The sequence below is a fragment of the Neofelis nebulosa genome, chromosome 10, assembly GCF_028018385.1.
Source record: "Neofelis nebulosa isolate mNeoNeb1 chromosome 10, mNeoNeb1.pri, whole genome shotgun sequence".
Taxonomy (NCBI): Eukaryota; Metazoa; Chordata; class Mammalia; order Carnivora; family Felidae; genus Neofelis; species Neofelis nebulosa.
The window spans coordinates 71,572,845-71,585,140 of NC_080791.1; the positions used below are offsets into that span (position 1 = coordinate 71,572,845).

The 12,296-nt window shown below is 45.8% G+C and overlaps 1 long non-coding RNA gene across 1 annotated transcript; it reads left to right on the forward strand.

The window, feature by feature from the left end:
- The first annotated feature begins 353 nt into the window (after positions 1-353).
- Positions 354-12,034, forward strand: LOC131487533 (uncharacterized). The gene is made up of 5 exons (XR_009249805.1): positions 354-434; positions 958-1,009; positions 8,879-8,951; positions 9,214-9,330; positions 11,113-12,034. It is a non-coding gene; the product is annotated as an uncharacterized LOC131487533 (long non-coding RNA).
- Positions 12,035-12,296: the final 262 nt, after the last annotated feature.

Here is a 12,296-nt window from a genome sequence, read left to right on the forward strand (position 1 = left end):
TCGTTTAAGGATGGGATAGGAGTTAACCACACAATTTCACTGGTTACTGCAGATAGCCCCCACAGGCTGGGCCGGTCTCATCGGGCCAACAGGGAAGGAAGCAGCACGAAACAAGGCCAGCCCCCCAGGGCCACACAGCCTAGTAGCCTTGGCACCTAGTGAAATAATACATTCTTCTTCTAGGCCTTGGCCAAGTGAGATGCCTTTCTAGCACCCTTTGGATGCTGCTACAGTAGAGCTTTAGAAACATACCCCCGTTACAGGAAGTGTTCAGCCAGGCCAAATCTCCTGGACTTTCTGGATTCTGCTTCAGCCTTGGCAAAACATTTTTAGTGGGGCTTTGTGATGTAGCGATTCTATGTCATCAGTACTCCAAGGAAGATCAATGCCAGGAAACCAGCAGAATGAATCTGCCTTCCCAGCACTGCTCAGGTGTAAGTTTGCACAGTTTTAGGCTCAGTGTCCATTTTCCCTGTGTCAATCCCTACACTTGTGGGCTCAAAGCCACTGGCAAGTGGGGTCTGATGTCACTCCTGCTATTGAAGCAGATGCCCATCTTGGGGAGCTCTTGATGGGAGACAGGAAGTGAACAGAGACCAGATTAGGCCTGGGTCTAGCTGGGAGGAGTGTGACATTTTGGGAAAAACACAGGCTGTGGAGTCAAGAGAATTGAGTTCAAGTCTTCACTGCTCCTAACCCATGTGACTTGGACGAGCCTTTTTATCACCGTGGACCTCAGTTTTACTTGCCTGTGATGGAGGAATCATTATCTCTGTCTTGACTACCCCCAAAGTTTGCTTTGAGCATTGGATAAGATCCTGCCCTGATGCTACGATCAAGGGGGACCTGCCCCTTGGCCCTGAACATCAGTTTTCCAAAGGGGTTGTGGAGAGTCAGCTGACATCGCCTGAGGAGCAGGGAGGGGATGAACGTGACTTGCTGCCCTTCTCTCTGCAGGCCCGTGGACCCCGGCAGAAAAGCATCCAGAGAACGTTTGCCCCGGCCCCAGGTGAGATTTGCAAAGATGAGACCCTCGGGCTGAGTGTAAGCCCAGATTGTGGAGGGGAAATTGATAGAAATTACAACTGACAGGTCCCAGATTTAAACATTTATTGACTCCAGCTAACTATGCATACTTATTCCAGGACTACATACACTTACTTTGATCTCACACACACACTCTCTCAACATGTCACAAACGCTTGGATGTTACACACACTTGGCCTGTTACACAAACACACCCATGCAGATGTTACACATAATTTCTCAGATGTCACCCGCACTCACCCGGATGTCACAGACACCTGGTCACAGAGTAGACACTCTTATTCTGTTTGGCCGCAAGCTGTCTTCGGTGCTATTTGGTTACGTGAGACCAAGCCCACTTAAGCCTGCCTAGGCAAGGAGAGGATTGTGTGGAAAGATTAAATCTGTGTCACAGAACTCAGCAGGATCCCCTGAGGGAGTCAGAAGCCAGGGTGGGATTTTTTTCGCTCTCTCTCTTTTTCATGGGGAGGATTGCCAGCGTAGGCGCTGCTCTCTCTGCTTCTCTATGAGCTTTCGGTTCATCCTTCTCTTTCTCCTCCGGCCTGCTTTCTCTCCTCTGCCCACGTTCAGGCCATCATGGCCATTCCTGCAAGTTAACCCGCCTCTTATTATTTATTTGTTAATACCGTGATATAGTCCACTTGTCCCCATGGGCAGAGACTATTAATCTTTGGTCTTCCTTTGTAATTTTTAGTGTAAACTTTATGTGTTTTCCTTCATGAGGCAACACTTTTTATTGTAGAAAATAAAGAGAAAAAAATGTAGAAAATCAGCAAAAAGAAAAAATATTACCTATGGTTACACTCAATGATAACTTCCATGCAAATTGTACTTCTTTTCCTCTCATCTTCGTTTCTGTGTGGTGACTTTTATAGTTGTGATCAAATGAAATAGTATAATTTAGAAATAATATTTTTACATCTTCTGCAGAAATGTGGTTGAAGGTATGTGTCTTTTTTTATGTTTATTTATTTATTTTGAGAGAGAGAGCGAGCACACGCAGGGGAGGGACAGAGAGAGAGAGAATCCCAAGCGGACTCCACACAGTCAGCATGGAACCCGGTACAGGGCTTGAACTCACAGATCATGACCGAGTGGAAATCAAGAGTTGGGCACTTAACCTACCGAGCCACTCAGGGCCCCTGAAGATATCTTCCTTTAAGTACATACTCTTGCATTAGCCAATCAAGGCTTTGGTGCCTTGAAATGGGCCTTGTTCACTTTGGTCTCAGAGAAGGACCCAAGGGTCTTTAAGCATCTCAGGTAAACTATATTGGACTATGTGGGGGCCAATGTCTCTGGCATCTTCCTTAAGTCTCACTGATGCACCTGTATGCCCAGGAACCCCATGGGCCTTCCTCTCCACAATATTTCTGATTTGAGCCATTCCTGTCTTCCTAACAAGGGGTTCAGGGCTGAGCATTCTCAGGGTACACTCTGTGGTTGTAGACCACATTTTGTAGATTTGCACCTTTTTTGTTTTCGGAAGAGAGACTCCATAGATTCTCAAAGGTATACATGATCAGGAAATTCATGAGCCCTTTGTCCACCATTAATGGCAGAGAGCATCCCAGCCTGCAGGCTCCTCTGTCCTTCTGGTTTCCAGCCAGCCCTGCCCATCCCCGGCCAGGGGGAACAACCAGCAAAAGAAACCAATTTATCCCTCTTCCTCCAGTTTTTTTTTAAACTTTTGTTTTCATTTTTGAGGTCTGATGCACATTATTCTAAACTGTTAAAAGGGGTGAGAACCTTCCCACACAGAAGAAAATGGAATTGGTATGCAAAGTAGACCCAGTCTTGAATAATTAATTCTGATTTGCATGTTCAGATGAGTCTGAGAGCTGCCCTGGCAGCCAGGAGGGAATTCAGATGCAGGAAGGTGGAGCTTGGCGCACCCAGTGAGGGAGAGTCGGCTTCCCCAGGAACCTCCACTGCCTTTCGCAAGTCAATTCTTTGGCCTGCTGGAGTATGAAAACCCAGGGCAAGGGGGAATCGAGACCCAGGGAGGGGAAGTGTCTTGCCCAAACTCACACTGCAAGTTAGTGACAGGAAAGTATTCCATAATGGTTAATAGCAGGGGCTTAGGGACTCTTGGGCTACCAAGATTCGAATCCCATCGCTTACCTGTTACGTGACCTTGTCAAGGTGTCTAACTCTCAAAGCTTTGGTTTCCTCATCTATAAAATGGAAGTAAATAATAGCACCCACCTCACAGGGTAGTTGCACGCGTTCAATTCAATGCGCCTGGTGGTTCGAAGCATGGTAGAATTGGTGCTTGTTCTTGTGGTCCTTAGGATAAAAATCTTTCTCTTCCTCCTCCCCTCTTCCTTCTCATCTTGAATGGTGGAACTGTGATGAGAACCCAGATTTCCTTTATCAGCACCATTTATGTTTTGTGAGCCTTAGTTCCTGCTCCTGCTAAATACCCTGAGATACTGTTGCCAGGTACCAACACTGATAACAGTAATAATAGAACAATATACTCAGTGGGCACTCCTCCCCAGGCACTTTGCTAAGCACTTAACAGATATTTAGGTTCCTAGGGGTGCTGACTCACAAGGGTCCGGGACTCTGATGTTGAGGGTGGAGAGGAGGCCTTTGGGATGTCTGATGGGATGGGGCTTTCTCAGAAGGTCTGAGAGTCAGAGGCTATAGAGGCTGGAGCTTGACCAGAGCACACACCCTTCCTTCAGCCTGACTGCAGAGAGGGCTGCTCGATCATCCAAGGGCTCGGTGCCAGTCTGTCTTGCAGTCTGCAAGTCGGAGACCCACGGAAGCTCATTGAGGAGAACGGAAGCCACCGACAGACCCAGGGTATGCATCCTGAAAAGGAGCATGTGTCCTTACTGCTTCTACTCTCTGAATGGAGAAGAGGTCCCACGGAGGAAGGGCTTGGTGTTGGACAAGTGGGTGGAAACTCTAGAGACAGATTTTAACTCTAGTTTCATTCTGTAGAATAACTCTGTATAAAGATAGAATGGACTTCATTGAGAGATATCTGAAGACACTGATAGTTTTTCAATAAAGGCCCCTGGGATATTGCAAAGAGGTTGGACAAGGCGAGGCTTAAGGTACAGAGATCCTTGGAAGTCTCTGGCCTAAGTCTCCAGGCTAAGTGATGAGGCCCTCTTGCCTTCAGGAAGCACAGGAACAGGTTTTCTCCCCACACCTTATAAGATTCAGGAAAGTCCAGTCTCAGGGAGCTGAACTGCCCCCATAGCCCTGATAAGACAAAATCAATCTTTTTTTCTGTATCATGAACCCTAAACTGGAGGGACCTTCACAGAAGTGACAGGCTTGGCCCCTTTGGACCACGGGGCTTATTCTCAGAGGGGCATAACGTAAGGGAAAGAATACTGGGCTTTGAGTCAGACCGCCTCCGTTCAAATCCCAACCCTACCACTCATGTTTTATAACTTTGGGCAGCTTTCTAAACCTCTCAGCCCCTCAGATTTCTTGGGGTCCTGTTACCCACTTGCTGCATCATGAATAGTAGAGATAATGCTTGTGCGGTGACTGGCACAGCATAGATGAATTCTGTAATATGTGCATTATACACGCACATATTTACAAGGAGGTGGTTCAGACTAAATGAGAGAACACAGGGGAAAGCACAAATGTCACTTTCCTTTCCTCGAGCCCTTTAGGTGTGTCAAGGGGTTCTGTGTCCTCCGATGTGTCACTCCAAGTAAACTAATATCTTTCTTCAAGAAGTACCTATTTCTGTTGTTCCTCAAAGGGAGGTCAAACTGGGACCATGATGCTGACAGAGGATTTGGATAAACGCAAAGGGAAGAGAGCCCTCCAAATAGTGATGACATTGCCTGTTGATTCACGTATGGGGACATTGTAAGCATCTGTTGTAAGTCCTCATGTCTCTGGATGAAGTATTTAGAAGTAGAAAGAGAACCAAAAGAAGTGTCCCTGCCCTTTACAACCCAACTCCTCCCTGCCTCAATGTTCTCATCTCTAAAATAGGGGCAATAAATTCTGCTTCTTAGGATTTTGATCTCTATGAGATCAACTAGTGGAAATATCTAGCCTAATGCCTACTTGGCACTCAGTATATGCTTGTGAATCTGAACCTGGAGAGTTAAACTTTCTGGACGGCCAAGGGCTAACCCTTTAACTATTCAAAGCCTTAAAAAATTATTTAACTACAGATCTTTGATTTTTTTTTAACATTTATTTATTTTTGAGACAGACAGAGAGAGAGAGCATGAACAGGGGAGGGTCATAGGAAGAGGGAGACATAGAATCTGAAACAGGCTCCAGGCTCTGAGCTGTCAGCACAGAGCCTGACGCGGGGCTCGAACTCACGGACCGTGAGATCGTGACTTGAGCCGAAGTCGGACGCCCAACCGACTGAGCCACCCAGACGCCCCTAACTACAGATCTTTGTATCTTTCTTCACCCGAGGAAACAGTACAATTTAACCTTGTCTTGGGGACTTGAAGTCGTTCATTAGGAACACCAACCGGTGCTCAGACATGCCCCTGGGAAAATGGGTGGGACTGTTTGCCCCCATGATGAATGGAGCCAGAACAAACTTCGACGTCATCATGATTGGTGAGGCGTCTGTGAATAGTAGCTTTCTTTACAGTTTTAGTTGACTGCCTAGGCAGTAGTAGTAGAAGTTTGGGAACAGAACGTCCAGGAATTTTGTGAGTAAAATGAGTTTCCAAATGCCAGACAGGGGGTTCCCCATGGATAAAGTACATGGGTTTGTGACAGCTCTTTGGGCCAGCTCCCATGTAGATTGCTTTTCCCCTTGAAACTGGATGTGCTCTGGATGCACATAGTGTAAGTTATGACCTGTTGTCCAAGTGGAAAACAAACTGCGGAGTCTTGCACTGCCTGGATACAGCTTGTCTCAGAAGCACAGGGGCAGCTGTGGCAAAGTGTTAGCTTCTTGAATTTTTATTTTAACCTCAGTAGTGTCAGAAGTTGTGCTTTTGTATCCATACCCATGTGCACAATTGTGTATGGCTGAAATACAGCTAGATTCAGAAGTTACTGTAATATAGTTGACTCACCTATGGCTGATACTCTTCCTTCTAGGATAAGGTTGTTTGGAAATCCCCGACCTAAAAATTGCTATGCTACTGTGCTTGTGAAATCAGGGGGTAAATCCATCTTCCAATAGCCTCTGGGAAGTCCCGTGCATCTGTAAATACAAAGCTCAGGCAGTCCTGGGTACGTGACAGCTTGACTTACAAATTCGGGTTAGAGTAGAAATGGGGGTAACAGATCTTTGAATCCAGAGTCATTGAATCCTGAGCCTTCCAAAGTCATGGCCCTTTGCTCTCGTGTTGTATCATTCTAATCCAGAGGAACGGTGTCTGGTTTTGAGATATTTCCTGCCCCACGGAGTGCTAGGATTCTCAGACACTGAGGCCTGGACATACAGAGGTACATGCATCCGTGTGTTTTTTCGAGCACACACACAGGTGCACGCACACAGACCCTAGACAAAATCCAGCTGCCATAAGCACAGTACATATTTATACACAAAGTCCCCCAGATGTGTCTTCTTCATCTGGCTCCCTTTCTTTGCCTGGCTAACTTCTTATCTTCGAGTCCGGTTTAAGTTCCCCTTCTTCCAGAAAGTCATTCCTAATTTCTCTTGATTTGTCTTCTGTGCGTTTGCTATTTGCACCCAACATACTCTTCCCTTTTCCCATCTTAGCACTTAACGTGCTTTATTGTGATTGGATACTAACTGATGTGTAGGGTCCCCCACCAGACCATAGTTCTCTGAGTAAAGATGCCTTTGAAAGATTTTATAACCACTGTAACTTCACATTGTCTAGTATAACAGATGCTTAATAAAAATCATTGAATGGATACAAGGAATAGTCATAGAAACCCAAACAAACCCATAAAATCATCCTAATATGTACAGTCTCAAAGATGTGTGTACACAAATATGACATATGCACAAATAAGTTTATGCACTGTTACACCTTCCTCCACTCCCCGCCCCCCCCCCCACATCCATGTGCATAAGGCAGACACACACTCCCCCAGGCACAGAGATGCAAACATATGGATTGAGCCCACCTGGGTACTATTATACACATACCCACCAGCCACACACACACACACACACACACACACGCACCTCAAGGAAGATATTTTCTTTGCACTTGTGTTCACAACCTGTGGATGCAAATTGGATTTTCGGAGCATTCTAATCCTTTGTTGACATTTATTAAGACAAAACAGAGGTGGGCAGACACAGCCTTTTGGCTGGGCGGATGCATCTTTGCTGCGATGTAATGTCAGAAACTGTTGATGCAGAATTAATGCTCACTTTTACGAGTTTATCTTATGTCATAGAGTTGAAAAAAACCTCGGTGTAAATATTCATCATACGGCTTAATTGGTTTGACGTACCGTAGCAACAAGCACGGCGCCAGACGCTTGCTATGGAGGCCTCCGCGTTGTTTCAAAGTCTTTATTATTATGACAGCAAAGTCTTGTTCATTAAAGTTTCACAATCCATTTTCATTAGGTTGAAGCTGAGTCTGTAAATGAACAGTTGCTCTGAAAAATCAAGCCCTCACAGTTCTCGCTGGGGAGGCAGCGCGTCTGTATTAATTATCAGGACGCTGGTGTCGATCGACGATGTTAATTGCACTGATGGCTCGTTATTTGGGGAATTGCCATGCATTTCATGCAGGGATAATAAAAATGAATTTTTAAACAAAGAGACTTAAAATAATATCGAATCTGCAGAGAATACCAACATCAAAGGCGTATCTCAAAGCTTTGAATTTTATCTTTGTGGTCCAAAATGTTAAAGAGGCGCCCGCAATGCAGTTGGTTCCAGTTTGCAGTGAAGGAAAACAAAACAAGAGTTAATTAACTGTTATTACAAACCTTTTCAACTTTAATTTGACTTTCAAATATTAGCATTTATCTATGAACTGTGCTTCTGGGTTTGACAAATTAGTTTTCACAGAACAAGTTTAATTAGGCGTCATTGTGCTTTTATGTCAGTTTTCAGAGCTCCAGACAATGAATGGATTAACTTATTAAAAGTCATCTGTTTAAAAGACTTTGTCGAATGGCAAATGGGTGGGCAAAGTTGCTTGGCTTTGCAGGGAGATGGGGAAAATGATATTGCTGGTTGGGTGTCGGGGGGGTTGTACATCAGATGAAAAGAGAATTGGCATCCCTACCAGCTGAAGCCTGCTTTCTGGGCACCTCCACCTTCTCACCCCCTCAGGAACTGAGGGATCTGCGTCCATGTACCAACACAGTGCCTAGGAAAATTGAATCGAAGAAAGCACTATCCCTATTGCAGAGGAAGGGAATGACACAGAGTCATTACTATAGAATTTAGGGTCTGTTCACATGGCAATCTGCAACTGATGATGCATTATATTGCATGAGTCTCTAATTCAGAGGTCAGCAAACTTTTTCTGCAAAAGACATACGGTTTCTGTCACCACTGTGCAACTCTGCCATTGTAGTCTGAAAACAGTCATAGACAATAGGTAAACAAATGGGAATTGCTATGTTCCAGTAAAACTTCACGTATAAAAACAGGAGATGGGGGCCATCCTTGGCCTGGGGTTGTTGCTGCCGACACCTGCTACCTGCTACCTGCTGTAGCTGAATGTCATGTGTTGGTCTGGCTGCACCAACCAGAATACATTCAACAAAAGGGGGTCTCCTCTCTACCAATAAGAGCATTATATTTAAAACAGCATCCCTCACCCTGTCTCACTGTCTCTTTGCCAGGCTCTATTTTCTTCTTAGCATATGTATCATGTGGTGTATTATGTATTTAATTCGTATTTTGTTTGTATCTCCCAACTAGAGCATAAGCTCCAAGAAAGCAGGGTCTTGGTCTGTGGTGATTTCTGTACCGACACAGCATCTGCACAGAACAGGTACCCAGTAATTCATCAGATATCTAGTGTCAGGCACTGGGAGGGGAGGTAACGTTTGCCCTGGAGATGCTCACCATTCAGTCCAGCTATACCGTAAGTGGTCACAGCAGAGTGTACTAAAAGGTAGAACAGGCAATGACCTTGAACGCCAAGTTGAGGATGTCGGTTGTTATTCCATGGGTGATGGAGTTGCCATGGGAGCCTCCCAGACAGGGGAGGAGGAGGACTGGATATGCATAAATATCTCTGCTTATTTCCCCAGGGTCTATAAGAGGCCAAGAGAAGGTGTTCTTATCCACCAGGGATCTGGGCAGCTCTCCTCTTCCCAGCGTGGCCTGTTGGGGCAGAGCAAGCTGTGTCCCTGAAGATTGCCCTCCAGGTATGTTCACTGTAGCCACCCCAGGATTATACACACAGGCCTGGGGGTGGATGCTAGGGCCAGGACCAGGGTGAGGCAAGAAGCCAGTATGCATTACTGAAGAAGGCACTCCCTTAGGTGCTCAGCCTGCAGCTACACAAACCCAAGGAGAGCACCTTCTTATATGTTGCGCTTCGGGCTTCTTGCCTGCCCTGGCCTAGTCCCAGCCTGGGGAGGCAGCTGGTCCAGAAGGAGAATGAACTAAGTGGCCAGGACTTTTGGCATCTGCTCAGAATGGAGAAGTAGAGGTATAGAAGGGAACCTGGACTTCCCTGAGTTTGAACCGTGGAAAGGATAGTAGGGCCAGGCAGTGGGGCTCTTAAGGAAGGAGAAAGGAAAGGAGATGGATTTCAGGGGTCCGGGGCCATCGTGGCTCCCCCACCTCTAGATTCTTCTTCTCCAGCTTCCCACTTCTGGGCTTAGTGCCCTTGAGTCCCTGCTGTAGATTCAGCCTGCCTATGCATCAAGACCAGAGGCACACTGGGCAGGCAGGACTGAAACGGCTTTGGTTCACCTCTACTGGGTAGACATGATAAGCTTCTGTGGGCTGTACATGGTGCTCCCTCTGGAGCTCTCTACAAAGCTTCTGTCTGCTCTTTCACTCAGTTCCCCTCCCCTGGGGTTGTTGTGCTCAGAGCTTGGCTTTGGCTCAGATGGAGGTCTACCCTTGACTCCCTTGGGATGGGCCATCATCCTCGGGTCATCACCCCAGAGGATGGTTGCCCACCTGCCTGACCCTGTATGCTGGTTTCCCCTCCCCAGGGCCATATTTCCCTGTAGGAGTTGTCCTGCTTATGCGCTCCTTTAATGTCTGGACACTTCTGAGTCATTCAGACCCTGAATCTTACCAGCCTTAGAGGCCAGTCCCCGGATGTGTCCAAGATTAATCCACAGTTCTCTGCAGAACTCACCAGCTCTAGGAGGTTACTATTAGTGTTACACTCTGGTGTTATACTCTGGGCAGGATAATTATAGTTTGGCCATTACACAACAGGGAAAGGGGGACATCAGACAGTATCTTACAGATGGAATGAAAATAACAAAACTATGGTCGGGCAGTTGTTAACTGTGCTCCAGACAAGTAGGACGGTTTTCCTTCGGAATCCCAATGTTTAAGATTGCTTCAGATACATCTCATTGCCACTACCCAAGAGGTACCTCAGTGAGAAGAAAAACAAAATATTACCATTTTGTCCTTACGGCAATCTTTTGAAGATAGAATTATCATTCCCATTTCACAGATGTGAAAACTTCGGTTTGGAGAGATGAGACAACTTGGATCAAAGAGCCAGAAGCTTGTCAGTCTGATCCCAAGACCATGCTCGGCCATGGCTTTCCATGCTGACCATACCCTGAAATGCATGCCCGGGGCGGGGGGATTTGAGCCCAAGGCCCTCTAAGGGAGCCAAGAACATTGGGCACCCTCTTTTTTTTAACCTTATCATTCCCTGGAAAGACAACGATGGCTGGGTGCATACATGCAAATGACATCCAGCTTCTCACTGCCAGATCCCTGAGCACAAGCACTTGTTGTTCATTTCTATAAATGTTAACGTATCAGGATGTATTTTGACACACTACTAAGATAAGTGCTAGAACTGACAATAATAATGTATAATTTATGTCTCTCATATTACCTTCCCATCACTGTGCTTACATTATTACATAAATTAGTTTAATGTATCTGACATTCATCAGATAATTTAAGCATTTGTTCTTTTGTCTCTGTCTCCTGCTTGCAAGCTTCTAGGCTGGAGATCGTGGCACCATCGTGGCACTGATTTGTGGGAATGCCGGCAAAGTTATGGAAGACTTTTTGACATTCATGGAGGAGATTTACTTTTTGTGCGAGCAATGCCATAGGGCACAGACAGCCACGGAAGAAGCACTCACTTCTGAGGTAGCTGTAAAAATGGCCACGATTCTTCCCATCCCAGGATGTACGCACCCATGCAATGTGACGTTGGAGGTTCTTCCATGCAAAGGTGAAGTCTGTTTCTCTACCATTTGAATCTGGGATTGGCCATGTGTCTGGCTTTGGCCACACAGGCATTAACAAACTTGTGCACGGTGACTTGCCCTCTTACTGCTTTTGGAAATATGCACTTACTCTCATGCGTGTGAGCCCCAAACAGCCTGTGAGAAGTTGAGACCGGTGGCCCAGTTACATTCTTTGACCCTACTGATATACAGCCAATTGCCAGACATGTGAGTGAGGCCACTCACTGCTCGCTGACCGCTGCCGTGTGGATGAGCCCCATGGGTCCCTGGAAGAACCATCCAGCAGATCCCAGCCTAAGTGGTGACCCATGGAATTTTGAGCTAAATGAATGGCTGCTTTTTAAAGACGATATGTTTGTGGTGATACGTTACACAACAAAAAATGACAGATAGAAGGCTGAAGTTGACTTATAGGGGAGTCCTACCCACAGTTGTTGGAGAAAAGGAGGTATTTCTTGAGTTCCTGCTGTACCTCCAGCCTGGGCCAGGCACTTATGTATATATTATCTCCTTTGGTCCTCACACTGGGTATATTATTTCCATTGTGAAGTTGGCTTTGTTATTATCCACATTTTATAGTCCAGGAGACTTGAGATTCAGAATATTTAGTTTGCTTTCCCAAGATCATAAACCCAATGAGTAGTAAAGCCTGGATTCCAACTCAGATGTGTCTGCACGAACATCCTAACCGTGAACATTTATTGGGATCTTTAGAAGGAAGAGAAAAGTTTGTAGCAATTAATTCTGAATTTGCATTTTTGCCCTGGCGAGGGACATCCATACGACAACTCCAAGTGTTTGATATGATGATGGTCCAAGGAACGTCAGTACAGTGTTGCCATTTGCAAGGCCTCCTTACTTGTATTATCTCGTTAATTAATTAACCTGGGCCGTGTGGAATCAGTATTGATGTCTTTTTTTTTTCC